The sequence below is a fragment of the Amphiura filiformis genome, chromosome 19 (assembly GCF_039555335.1).
Source record: "Amphiura filiformis chromosome 19, Afil_fr2py, whole genome shotgun sequence".
NCBI lineage: Eukaryota > Metazoa > Echinodermata > Ophiuroidea > Amphilepidida > Amphiuridae > Amphiura > Amphiura filiformis.
In genome coordinates, this window is record NC_092646.1 from 35,685,742 (window position 1) to 35,699,897 (window position 14,156).

The following is a 14,156-nucleotide window of genomic DNA, read 5'->3' on the forward strand; positions in this document are numbered from 1 at the left end:
GTCTCCCATATTGAATATGATAAGGTATTGGAAAATGGTGGGAATACACTACAACAAGAGGGGACTTTCTTTTTGTGAGGTTTTTTATTGAGATGAGTGCTATGTTTTATGAATAATCACATTGATCGTTCCATCAAACTGTCACAAAGAAATGAACCGTTTTGACATGTATTAACTCTCTGGACACTACTGGTCATCTAACAGCATTTCTGATTGTTTGATACCTTGAAATGCTCATTTCAATTGCCAATTATGAGTAGGCTTTAAACTATTTATGGCCAAACTTGCATTTGCAAATGATCCTATCAATACCCTCCTTGATTGGTTCAAAATTGGACACAATATTCATTTTGGCCAATGGGCAGGTAGTTCTCATGGAGTTAAAAAAACCTCAAAGTGCAGTGTGACTTTATATTATGTGCGTCCCAATCAAATTGTTTGTCAGATGATACGTGCCGCTTATTGATAGCTAACAATGACCCTTGTGTGTGACGTAGTGAGGGGTTATGTGACACAATAATTCCGACATGACTGGTAGTTCACATACACGCAACTATACCTGTACCATACTTGCCCATAGCATGATTTTTACGCTGCTGTATGTAGGCCGAATTGGTTGCTTGTGGTAAGTTTGTTTTTACAAACTGATTTTCTTAAAGGGGCATTTCGTGATCCACAGCCTCATCCCCCACTTTTCTCCAAAAAGTTGAGATTTTTATATCACTGGAAACCTCTGGCTACATAATGTTTATGTACAAAATATTTCTTGCAGATTAATTTGTTTAGCAAAGATATCGTGAAATTTGAATTTCGTTCTGGTGCACCAGAACAAAATTACAACGTATTGTCTATGGAGCAGTGTAATACACATAATCATGCATAACTCGCAAACGCAATATCGGAATTAACTGAAATTTTGGGAATATGCTTTTTTCGTGGATATGTATTGAAAAATGTCATAAAAAGAGGATGCTAGGATCACGAAATACTCCTTTAAGGGGCAAATGATTGTTCTGGTTTAAAAAAATGTTTGCTTTTACAAGTTATGAGAATTAAATGAATTATAGGTTACTAACTTGGCATCAGTCATATCAATTTATATGTTGCATGTTGTGAAATATGTAAACATTTTGCTTTGGACCTCCAGGGAATATATCTTGAGGAGCACTTTACTTCCAAATGCAACACGTTGAGATTTAGGGGTACGTTGGCGCAGCGGTATGGGCTCTGCCTTGTAATCGGTGGAATTAGCACATTACATTTATTCCGCTGTCGCTAGAATATGTTAGTTGCCAGTGGCATAGCCAATGGGGGTGCCCCGCTCGTCATGGAACAGACGAGTTTACGGTTTATGTAAGGCCATCGGTAGACTGAAGGCGTTGGTGAAAACAAAATTGGGTTAACAATTGACTATTTTATACCCAGGGTGACAGAAAAAAGGGGAGAATTATATAAAAAATATAAAAAATGATGAAAAATTGTAAATGAAATTGAATTTTATATAAAAATTGTGTGTGTTTATGTTGGTACCGCCTAATATCCTTTTTTTTCTCTTTTTTTTGCTCTTCACTTTTTCAAACCAAAAAAAAAAAAATTGGGTCAACAAATCACAACTTCCATCGGCAAAAAATATTTCCGTCGGTACATTTACAAGTTGTGCCCCCTCGGTTCCAAAATCCTGGCTATGCCGCGCCACTGTTAGTTGCCATACAGGTTAGGGTTAAAGTTTCCCATGCTGATAAAATACAGGTTAGGGTTAAAGTTTCCCATGCTGAAAAAAAGCTACAAAACAACCTGTTCTTTCTCTCTCCCCTCCCCCTCCCTTTCCCTCTCTCTTCTCTATATTTCAGGCATGTCATTTCCATTTCATTGTTGCCAAAGGCTTACATAATAATGGTAAAGATCATCATCATCATGAATGTGTCTTTAGTAAACTCACGCTCTCGATCCTTCCCTCCTTCCTTTATTCAGATAACAGGTGTGAGAGAGAAGACTGAGAAACAAGGAAAAAGTGATCTTATATTTAATTCAGCAAACACTATTTTTGCACTTGCTATCTACTGAAGACAGCATTCATCTTATATTTTAATTCAGCAAATGGTGTTGATGCACTTGCTATCTACTGAAGATTGCATTCATTTTATATGTTAATTCAGCAAACGCTGTTGTTGCACTTGCTATCTACTGAAGACAGCATTCATCTTATATTTTGCAGATTTGTTGATGCACTTGCTATGAAGATAGCATTCATCTTATATTTAAATTTAGCAAACGCTGTTGTTGCACTTGCTATCTACTGAAGACAGCATTCATCTTATATTTTAATTCAATAAATGCTATTGTTGCACCTGCTATCTACTGAAGACAGCATTCATCTTATATTTTAATTTAATTCTGCAAACGCTGTTGATGCACTTGCTATCTACTGAAGACAGCATTCATCTTATATTTTAATTCAGCTAACGCTGTTGTTGCACTTGCTATCTACTGAAGACAGCATTCATCTTATATTTTAATTCAGCAAATGCTATTGTTGCACTTGCTATCTACTGAAGACAGCATTCATCTGATATTTTAATTCAGCATATGCTATTGTTGCACCTGCTATCTACTGAAGACAGCATTCATCTTATATTTTAATTCAGCAAATGCTATTGTTGCACTTGCTATCTACTGAAGACAGCATTCATCTTATATTTTAATTCAGCAAATGCTATTGTTGCACCTGCTATCTACTGAAGACAGCATTCATCTTATATTTTAATTTAATTCTGCAAACGCTGTTGATGCACTTGTTATCTACTGAAGATAGCATTCATCTTATATTTGAATTTAGCAAACGCTGTTGTTACACTTGCTATCTACTGAAGACAGCATTCATCTTATATTTCAATTCAATAAATGCTATTGTTGCACCTGCTATCTACTGAAGACAGCATTTTATCTTATATTTTAATTTAATTCTGCAAACGCTGTTGATGCACTTGCTATCTACTGAAGACAGCATTCATCTTATATTTTAATTCAGCAAATGCTGTTGTTAAACTTGCTATCTACTGAAGACAGCATTCATCTTATATTTTAATTTAATTCTGCAAACGCTGTTGATGCACTTGTTATCTACTGAAGATAGCATTCATCTTATATTTGAATTTAGCAAACGCTGTTGTTACACTTGCTATCTGCTGAAGACAGCATTCATCTTATATTTCAATTCAATAAATGCTATTGTTGCACCTGCTATCTACTGAAGACAGCATTTTATCTTATATTTTAATTTAATTCTGCAAACGCTGTTGATGCACTTGCTATCTACTGAAGACAGCATTCATCTTATATTTTAATTCAGCAAATGCTGTTGTTACACTTGCTATCTACTGAAGACAGCATTCATCTTATATTTTAATTCAGCAAATGCTATTGTTGCACTTGCTATCTACTGAAGACAGCATTCATCTTATATTTTAATTCAGCAAATGCTATTGTTGCACTTGCTATCTACTGAAGACAGCATTCATCTTATATTTTAATTCAGCAAATGCTATTGTTGCACTTGCTATCTACTGAAGACAGCATTCATCTTATATTTTAATTCAGCAAATGCTATTGTTGCACCTGCTATCTACTGAAGACACAATTCATCTTATATTTTAATTCAGCAAATGCTATTGTTGCACATGCTATCTACTGAAGACAGCATTCATCTTATATTTAAATTCAGCAAATGCTGTTGTTGCACCTGCTATCTACTGAAGACAGCATTCATCTTATATTTTAATTCAGCAAATGCTGTTGTTGCACTTGCTATCTACTGAAGACAGCATTCATCTTATATTTTAATTTAGCAAATGCTGTTGTTGCACTTGCTATCTACTGAAGACAGCATTCATCTTATATTTAATTTAATTCTGCAAACGCCGTTGTTGCCCTTGCTATCTACTGAAGACAGCATTCATGATGTAAGCATGATAACATCCTCCTGTGCAATATTTGGTGCTTTTTGTGATATTACGTGATTGTGACCTTGTCCTCAAGATGACAAAGCATTCTCTGCTTAGGAAAAAACATTGTTTCCCATATAGCTTTTGGAGCAATTCTAATGGTCTTTTTATTTGATAAAAAATGCGATATTAAGCAATTGTGGCCTTGTCCTTCAAGATTCTCTGCTTAGGAAAAACATTGTTTCCCATATAGATTTTGGACCAATTCTAATGGTCTTTTTATTTGAAAAAATAATGTGATATTAAGCAATTTTGGCCTTGTCCTCAAGATTCTCTGCTTAGGAAAAACATTGTTTCCCATATAAATTTTGGAGCAATTCTAATGGTCTTTTTATTGGAAAAAAATTAATTTTCCTTTTAGAAGAGAAGAAAAAAGAAGAATATGTGAAAAAACATTTCTCAAAAATTGATATACAATCATACAAAATCAATAAAAAATAACCCTCAGTGCTGTATTTAAGGGTAGATGAGGTATTGTTGGTCGAAGCAGCCACAAAATTGATTTTCATTATCTAAATCAATATATTATTGAAAAATAACACTTTGATGTTTTGCTAAAGTTCATTCTACAAATCATATATATTGAAATCTTGCTTGAGTTATTGTTGTTAATGAGTTATGTACATTTTACAAAAGTGTTGTTGTTTGACTTGTTTCAGCCCTCTTTACAACATAACTCAAGAACTACAGGACCCACAAAAGTATATCTGTGATATTTGAATTCTTCTACACACTCCCCATGAAATGGTCAATGCAATTTTTGCCCAAGCTCACTGCCATTCACAAGATGCTGTGAACTACCAAATTGCAACAGTTTAAAATAGTTGCTAACCTTAAAAGCCTATTTTTATTTATGAATTATGACCATCAATATGTAATATTACCACATATGCAATTTGAAGCATATTTTAAGATAAATCCTGAACTAAAACAAATAAAAAAGCATTTTGAACTTGGCTGTCAGGTCATCAATATAGGAAACAATTGCTTCTCTTTTTTCTGTTCCTTATTTTGATCATAGGAATTTAATGATGATGAAGATTAGATAATGATATTAAAATGCATACAGTAACACTTGGAGATGGCATGATGGAAGACATATCCTCAGGAAATAGACTTAATCAAATAAACATACGTGATGCGATCAAGCAAAAGCAGTCAGAACTCGGAAATATTGATTTTGGGATATAGCCGAACAAAGGCAATATTTCCTTTTGTTTCCTCTTGTTTTGGAAACTCTTTAATTGCTCATATCTTTGGAACTGGTTGTTCAATTTCAATGGGATTTTCTGCAAACTACAGCTTTGCAAATGGGAACTGAAAATGTAATATTTCCGAGTTCCGACTGATTTTGCTTGATCGTATCACATATGATTTCATCAATATTTATTATTGCATTTGCACTTGCTTTCTACTGAAGACAGCATGATGATAATGATGAAGAGACAGACAGGGCATCTTAATGCTCTGCATGCTAGCCATGCGCTTCAATGGAAAAAGTTGAAGTTTTGAAATATTTTCTCAAAATATCAAGAGCTATCTTAACAACTACTGAACCAATGCTAGGCTCGTTTGTACTCATTTTAATGCATTTTTCATGCTGATTCCAAATATGGTCATGAAAATTTATATTTCTGAAATTTTTGAATTTTTGAAAAAAATTTTGAAACATGTCGTCTGCAGTCGACACCTGTGTGAAGAGAGTTAAAGGGTCATACAGTATTTCATCATCACTGATCATTGTCATCATTATCATCATTGTCATTATCCCCAGAAAACATTTTAAACATGTTATATTTTGGTTTTTGGTTTTGTTATAAACATTTTAATAACAATAAATGTCGGGTTCGATTAATGTAATGAAAACATTTAAAAACCTTTTATATGAAAATGCACTACAACAACATTTTTAAAATATTATCAAAATGTTATTGTAAAATCTTTGTTGCAAAAATGTTGGCCAAATATTTTGTGAATACTTCAATAACATTATGTTAGAATATTTGCTGTAAGTTTTCAACGAATGTTTTTGAATATTATGAAAAATTGTTGTGTACCCGTTACCCTGTATTTAACCCGACATTTAAAACATTTTCTGGCAACCTTTTCTAACCTTTCGCGATAATGTTGAAAACGTTTTGAGTTTGCCGAGTCAAACTCATCATCATCATCATCATCATCATCATCATCATCATCATCATCATATCATCATCATCATCGTCGTCGTCGTCAGCAGCAGCAGCATCAACATCATTGTTATCATCATCATCATCATCATTCATCGTCAGCAGCAGCAGCAGCATCATTGTTATCATCGTCATCGTCATCATCATAATCTTCATCATTGTTATGATCATAAATAAAATTTTTAAAAAAACCACATAAAATATTAAAAGAAATTGATGTTTCAAAAATTACACAAACTATAAAAAGACAAGGCTGCAATCACTTAATATCACAAAAGCACATATTATTATAAAAACACTCATAAATGTTGTGTCAATATAAAGCAAACTTCATTATTGATATATCTACTATTCAACCATTACTTCTGCTTCAATTATTCATAATAGTCTATAATAGATCGTATGTCGCTATATACCGGTACTGCCTATGTTGTTATTTTCGAGCAGGTTTTATTTTCACAAATCCAGTCATAACCACAAAATTTAAGACACACAAAATATTCAATAATGCATATGTGATGCGATCAAGCAAAATCAGTCGAAACTCGGAAATATTGATTTTACCAAACAAAGGAAATATTTTCTTTTTTTTCCTATTATTTTGGAAACTCTATAATTGCTCATATCTTTGGAACTGGTTGTTCAATTTCAATGGGTTTTCTGCAAAATCTAGCTTTGTAAATGCTTTTTACTATCCTGTAAGAAACTGACAATTTATTATTGCAGAGTTCCGACTGATTTTGCTTGATTTTGCTTGATTGCATCACATATATGTGGCATGAATGAGCTACCATTAAAATAACCCTCTCCCACACCGGTGTCCTGTTGACTGCAGACAACAAGTTCCAAATTTTCTTAAAAATCCAAAAATTGTACATTTTCATGCCCATATTTGGAATCAGCATGAAAAATGCATTAAAATGAGTACAAACAAGCCTAGTATTGGTTCAGTGTTTCTTGAGATATCTCTTGATATTTTGAGAAAATATCTCAAAACTTGGACTCCTTATGTGGCCAGCACATAAAAAATTAACAAATTGCTTAATGTTCCTGTGGCTTCAAATTGCACAAATATTTTTATGTGAAATTATCGTCTTATACAGTCTATGGAGCATGTCTGCTGCTGAATATTTTAAAGAGCAATTTAAGTCTAAATTGAATTCAAAGGTTGCCTAGCTGTAAGACCCAAACACATTAATTTTGGTACGATCAAGTGGTTTTAGTACATTTCATCCGTTAATACCATGATTATTTAAGTGCAAAACTGTTAATATTTTACCATTATTTGCACACATGTAGGTTTGAACATAAATTTTAAATGATTTTGTTCAATTACTATAGGCATGATAATTTTCAAAAGACAAATTTTCTATTTTGAACTATTATGGCAATCAAGAAGCTTATATGCTTTTAAATGTCAATTACATTTCCAAAATCCTATATCGTATAATTTATATGATGACGATTAATTGTGATTAATACTATGACATTTTAACCATTTTTGAAAAGGGCAAAGATATTTTTAAATGTTATCATAATATAAAATGTAACTATTTGCATTATTTTATATTAGAAAATCCACCAGATGCGGAGACTGTGTTGAATTTCTCAAATAGGATTTGAAGAAACAGCGATGTGTGTGATGCAACCGAATCGGCTCTCCCAATGTAATTTGATTGACTTACAAATCCTTAGAGAGCAGAGCTCAACCGCCTCAACAGAATCTTAACCTGAAGAGTTGGAACGTGTAAATAAGACTGAACTGTTGGTGTGGAATAGATGTCGTCACCGTGGCAACACAATCAGTTGGTATCAAAATACTTGTCATGGAGGTGATGTTGGTATGTATCATCTGATTATGCGTGTGGCTCCTACATTACAGGGAAAAATGATCCAGGTGATTATTTAATGCAATCTACTATTTTCATCTAATTTATGTGTATAATGTGAATGATGCTCGATGATTTTAAACCTTTGTTTGCATGTTTTCTATTGATGTGCTTCAACCTTGAATGCTTATACAAGGATAAACAAGCTGTTTAAAGGAGCATTTCATGATTCATAGCCTCAACCCCCACTTTTCTCCATTATACTACCAGAAAGTTTGTGTGCAAAAAATTTCTTGCAGATTCATTCGCTTAGCAAAAATATCCAGTGGCGGCACCAAGAATTTTTTTTTTTTGGGGGGCAAAATCAACAAATTTTATGCATAAAATTACCGCATAAAAAGTGGAATTTTTGTAAATTGGGTTTTTTTCTGGGGGGGGGGCAACAGGGGAGGGCAAGACTTCTGACTGGGGGATTTTCCCCCATGCCCCCCGTGGCGCCGCCACTGAAAATATCATGATCAAATTTGTATTTATGTTAACACCCTACTCTTTTAAAAACTGACTGTAAGATATGTGCAGTTATCGCTTTCCGTACATGGCACCGATGGCATTACATCCCCTCCAAAGGACAGAGTACTCGCATGGTTTATTTACCAAATTCAAAATGCAAAAGGGAGAGCAGAAGTCTGAATTTAAAGGAACATTCCGGCAATCACAACATTATGCCTTATATGTTAGAAAAACAATTATCAAGTACGAATCACATAAAACAAACTCATATTTAATCACAAAAAACAAACTCATATTGACTATAAAAACGAATAAAAACAGCCGGCTCTCAACACACGATATTCAAAATTCCAGCGCCAAAATTGCCTGTGGCAATGACGTCATTGTGCTCAATTGTTGTCAGCCTTCATTGTGTTACTGGGACGTCATTGCCACAGGCAATTTCGGTGCCCGGGAAATTTGAATATCGCGTGGTGAGAGATGCCTGTTTTTGTTTGTTTTTAATGCTCAGTAAAAACCTTTCACCAAAACAGTGTGCAATATTCATGTATCATTTCAATCAATATAAAAGTTTTTTGTGCAATAATTGAGCTCCCTACCAGTGCACTACTCTTACCTCTTTGACTTTTTATGAATCTGATTTAAATTGTGTTTTTATAATCCCTTTTTCTTTTAAATATGTTTTTGATGTAGTAATATATTACTTTGAAATTGTACATAGATATATATTTTTATGTTGTATTAATTAAAGGGGCATTTCGTGATCCACAGCCTCATCCCCCCACTTTTCTCAAAAAAAGTTGAGATTTTTATATCACTGGATACCTCTGACTACATAATGTTTATGTACAGAATATTTCTTGCAGATTAATTCGTTTAGCAAAGAACGAAATTACAACGCATTGTCTATGGAGCAGCGTAATACACATAATCATGCATAACTCGCGAACGCAAAATCGGAATCAACTGAAATTTTGGGAATAGGTTTTTTTCGTGGATATCTAATGAAAAATGACATAGATAGAGGATGCTAGGATCACGAAATACTCCTTTAATGTGTAAATTTTGATGTTTATAAATTGTAAATTGTGTCGCAATTCAGTGTTTTAATACTGCTATGACATTTAATAAAATATAGCCTACCTGAAATATAATATTTAAGGTCAATATGAGTTTGTTTTAAATAAAACCAAATGATTCATGCTTGATAATTATTTTTCTAACATGTAAGGCATAATGTTTTGAATGCCAAAGTATTCCTTTTATCTGCAGATGTTGCAAATTAAAGAGGCATGGTCTGATTTTGCATGTTTTGTTTTCTATCTTAAATTGAGACCTACCATTGATAAAATTCAGATTTTATTTTGTAAGCAAGTTACCACCACCAGGAATTGAACCAGGACCTTGTGCAGAAGTGAATACTGTAACCCCGGAAGGCACTCCTATCTGAAATGGCAGGGATGTGCCTCGGCCATGTTAAAAGTAGGGGGCATTCAGGTCAAATCTACAATTACAAAAATATGGGGTCATTCAGTACACAACCTGAATAAAAATGGGGTCATTCGGTATGAAACTTTGAAAAAAGGATGGTCATTGGGGTAACAAAAAGTAAAATGGGAGTCATTGAGTACAGGATTGCCAAAAGAGTATCATTAAGTACACATAAATAAGTGCCAAACTGCGTAAAAACAACTTGGCCACCTTGGAAATGTGAAAAATCTCATTATTTCTGGAGGAGAACACAAATACCACCTAAATTTGGGAATTTGGGGGGTCTTTGGGTATAGCAGGAAATAGAAAAAGGGGGTCATTGAGTACATGAATTTTTTTAAGGGGGTCATTGGGTAATAGGTAGGACCATAACACAAAAAAGGGTCATTGGGTACAAGCCGGTTTGAAAAGGGGTCTATCCCGAGGCACATGATGCATATCTGTCATGGAAGTGCCCCCCCGGGCTGTAACCACTAGGCCATTCACCTATTGCACGGTTCCGCCATATGCAAGGAGAGCCTCAACTCAACTGGCCATAGACATGAAAGTATTACGTAACTTTACGCAATGTTATATGACTGGTTCAATTCCCATTCATGCATGCTGCCAGATCAAGGCTGTCCTTGCATATGGCGGAACCGTGCAATAGGTGAATGCTCTCCAGTTATAGCACACTGACATGGCTGCAAAGTTACAAGATTTTACAATGTAAATTTTCTTATGTTTTTGTTTGTTTTTTTTGCTTTGCTGACTTCCTGTTTTTGCCTGTATCTAAATTTGGTTGTTTGCTGCCTTTGGCCTCGCCTCGTTAGTTGAGAGCGCATCACAAACACTATGGACCACAACGGTCTCATCCCATGGCATAGTCCAATAACCTCAATTAAATAATCATAGTGCAAAATTGCACAGGATGAGTTTTGGTACCCAAAGTTTCAAAGGTTTTCAATGAATGTACAAATGTATTGTGGTTAAAGAACTCTGCACTAATAGATGAGAATGTTATGGATGCTAGTGAAATCATTGTTAGTTTATCCTATCTGGTGACTTTTTACTAGAGAACATGCAGTTGATGATACATGACACAAAACAACATGTTGAAAAGATTTCATTGTGGGTGGGTTTGTATTATATTTTAAGCCATTGTGATTTGCATAAAGAATAGATTCCTATTTAAATGTCAGTTTTCAGTGATCACATTGTTGACGTGCCCTTTTAATTTCTAGCCTAACAAATAGAGTAAAATGAAGTTAAAATTTCATTCCAGCGCCTACAATGCATGTATTTAGCTCGCCGATCATATTATTATCATGAATATTGGCGTAGCTTCATACAGCTAGTACAAACAAACAAGACGTAAGATGAATAGCGATATTATGCACACAATTTATTTGTCAAGACATAAGACAAAAAGCGATATGCATACAGTTTATACGTCAAGACGTAAGACGAATAGCGACATGCACACATTTTATACGTCACTGATTCAATGATTCAGTAATACACATACACGTGATGTGTTTCTAGCCACCACTCGATTGGTGAACTCTGAATAAAACAGGAGAACTCTGGTTAGAATATAAAAACTTAAATTTGACTGTAATTAAACCACTTCAGCCTTTTTCACATGGTATGTATTTTAGTACACCCTTATTGCAATCATGCAAAAAGTAGAAATTCAACAAAACTTGACGGCATCGCTGGGGAGCAAATCACACAATATCATATGGTTTTAAGGCATACATGAAAAGTAGACTTGGTATGACTTGCACATTTTTGTTTGCGTGTTTGTTTGGGAAGAGATGTAGTACGGTAGCTGTTTCATTGGGCTGTTCCATTTCATATCCATATTCCCCCTATGGAAGACTTTGGAAATTATTCAAAATTCAAATGGAATGACCACATAAGGCAGCTCCATTTGAATTTCATACACCCTCTGAGATAGATTCACCATGAATCTTACAGAGGGGAGGGTGAGTTTCAAATAGAGCTGCCTAATGTGTTAATTCCATTTGAAATTCATACTCCCCGTGTGGAAGATATTTCCAAAATCCCCCACAGAGCTAGTATGTTTTTTAAATTGAATAGCCAATTATTCCATATTCATATTTAAAGAGGCGTGGTCCGATTTTTCATGTTCTGTTTTCTACCTTAGATTAAGGCCTACCATTAAAAAAATACGTTTCCAAATTTTGAGTTGCATTGCTGCAGCGGTTTTGATACGAGAAGCAGAAACGTGTATAACAGTACCTCATAGAATAGTGCATACACTTCTGGTATGGTAACCACAAATCACTACGTTTTTGTTCACACCATTTAAACGAAACATATATCTCGGGCGTTAAATTTCATCGGGGTAATGAGACAAATCTGATACCAAAATCTCTGTTTTGCTGAAATAAAATGGGGGATGAGGCTGTCGATTGGGTCACAGACCTTTAATAGTTAATTTCATTATAGCAAACGTTATTGATGCAATGGTGATGTTGCAAAAAAAATGAAATTATTACATTATATTTATATAGACATCATGTAGCAGAAAAATACCCAATAGTTGATTAGTAACTGAAAATATCATTATTTGCAAGCCAGATAGGAACGTGACTAGAAACTTCTTAAAAATTTAACCTGCAAGAATTATTTTTAATCTTCAAAATTCAACATGCATTTATATTCATTTATCTATTATAGAATTTGCAACGTGATGTGAAATTCTTACCTTTGCATGATTTTTATCAATATACTTCAACCTTGGAGATGCTTGTACAAAGATAAAAAAAAGCCTTTTAAATTATTGCGTTTGTTTACTTATATTCTAATGATTACTTTTTGCCTGAGAACGTGCTGTGAATAATTCATGGCATGAAATATGTTGAATAGCTAGAGCTCATATCCAGGGTGGATTTGAATAAGTTGTCACAATTTTCTTGTTTAAAGCTGTTTGATTGCTTGCACATTTGATTGTTCATTTGTTTGTGTGTTTATTCCCAGGGGGGTCACTCCCATTGTGGCCTGTACACCATCCGCGATAATCAACTTTTGAAAAGCACCCTAAACAAGGATTTAACCCTTGGCTAAAACAATACCCTAAACAGGGATTTTATTCCTTGCATCAAATTTCATACCCTTAATTTCATTTCCGCGTATTAGCAATTGCAGTTTTGCTACCCTTTTTCCAATATTTCATGTTTTTGACACCCTAAGCGTGTTACGCAGCGTGTATCGTGCCTACCCACGAAAAACTACCCTTTTTACGCGTTTTCATTATCGCGGATGGTGTACAGGCCACAATGGGAGTGACCCCCCCCCCCGGGTTTATTCGCTTATTGGATTCTTTGTTTGCATGTCTGAATGCTTGCTTGTTTGCTTGCTTAATTGCTTGTTTATATGTTTGTTGGGGTATTTGTTTGTATGCTTGCTTGGTTTTTTGTTTACTTGTTTGCACGTTTGTTTGCATGTTTATTCAGAGATGGTCGAGGCAACTTTTTGCTAAAACATGAATTCATTCATAAATGTCTGTAGGTAATAACAAATTGTCTTGGTAAAAATCCTTGGGGGTCACGCCCATTGTGGCCTGTACACCATCCGCGATAATGAAAACGCGTAAAAAGGGTAGTTTTTCGTGGGTAGGGACGATACGCGCGATACCGTGTTTAGGGTGTCAAAAACATGAAAAAGTGGAAAAAAGGGTAACAAAATTGCAATTGCTAATACGCTGAAATGAAATTTAGGGTATGAAATTTGATACAAGGAATAAAATTCCTGTTAAGAGTATCGTTTTAGCCAAGGGTTAAATCCTTGTTTAGGGTGCTTTTCAAAAGTTGATTATCGCGGATGTGTACAGGCCACAATGGGAGTAACCACCCCGGGTAAAAATGCATTTTTTGGCCGCTTCAATAACAAAATGATGCTTGACATATATGTGACACGATCAAGGGAAATCAGTCGGATGTCGCTAATATTGATTTTGAGATATTGTCAAAGAAAGTGTTAAAATTCTTTTGTTTTATATTGTTTTCAGCGATTGATAAATGACGTAACTTCACAAAGAATAGTCGTATCAATATGGGGTTTTCAGTTTCTGAAAGAATCTCCTCTTTAGAAACATGTGTAAAACTTATTTTCGACCAGGGCCGACATGT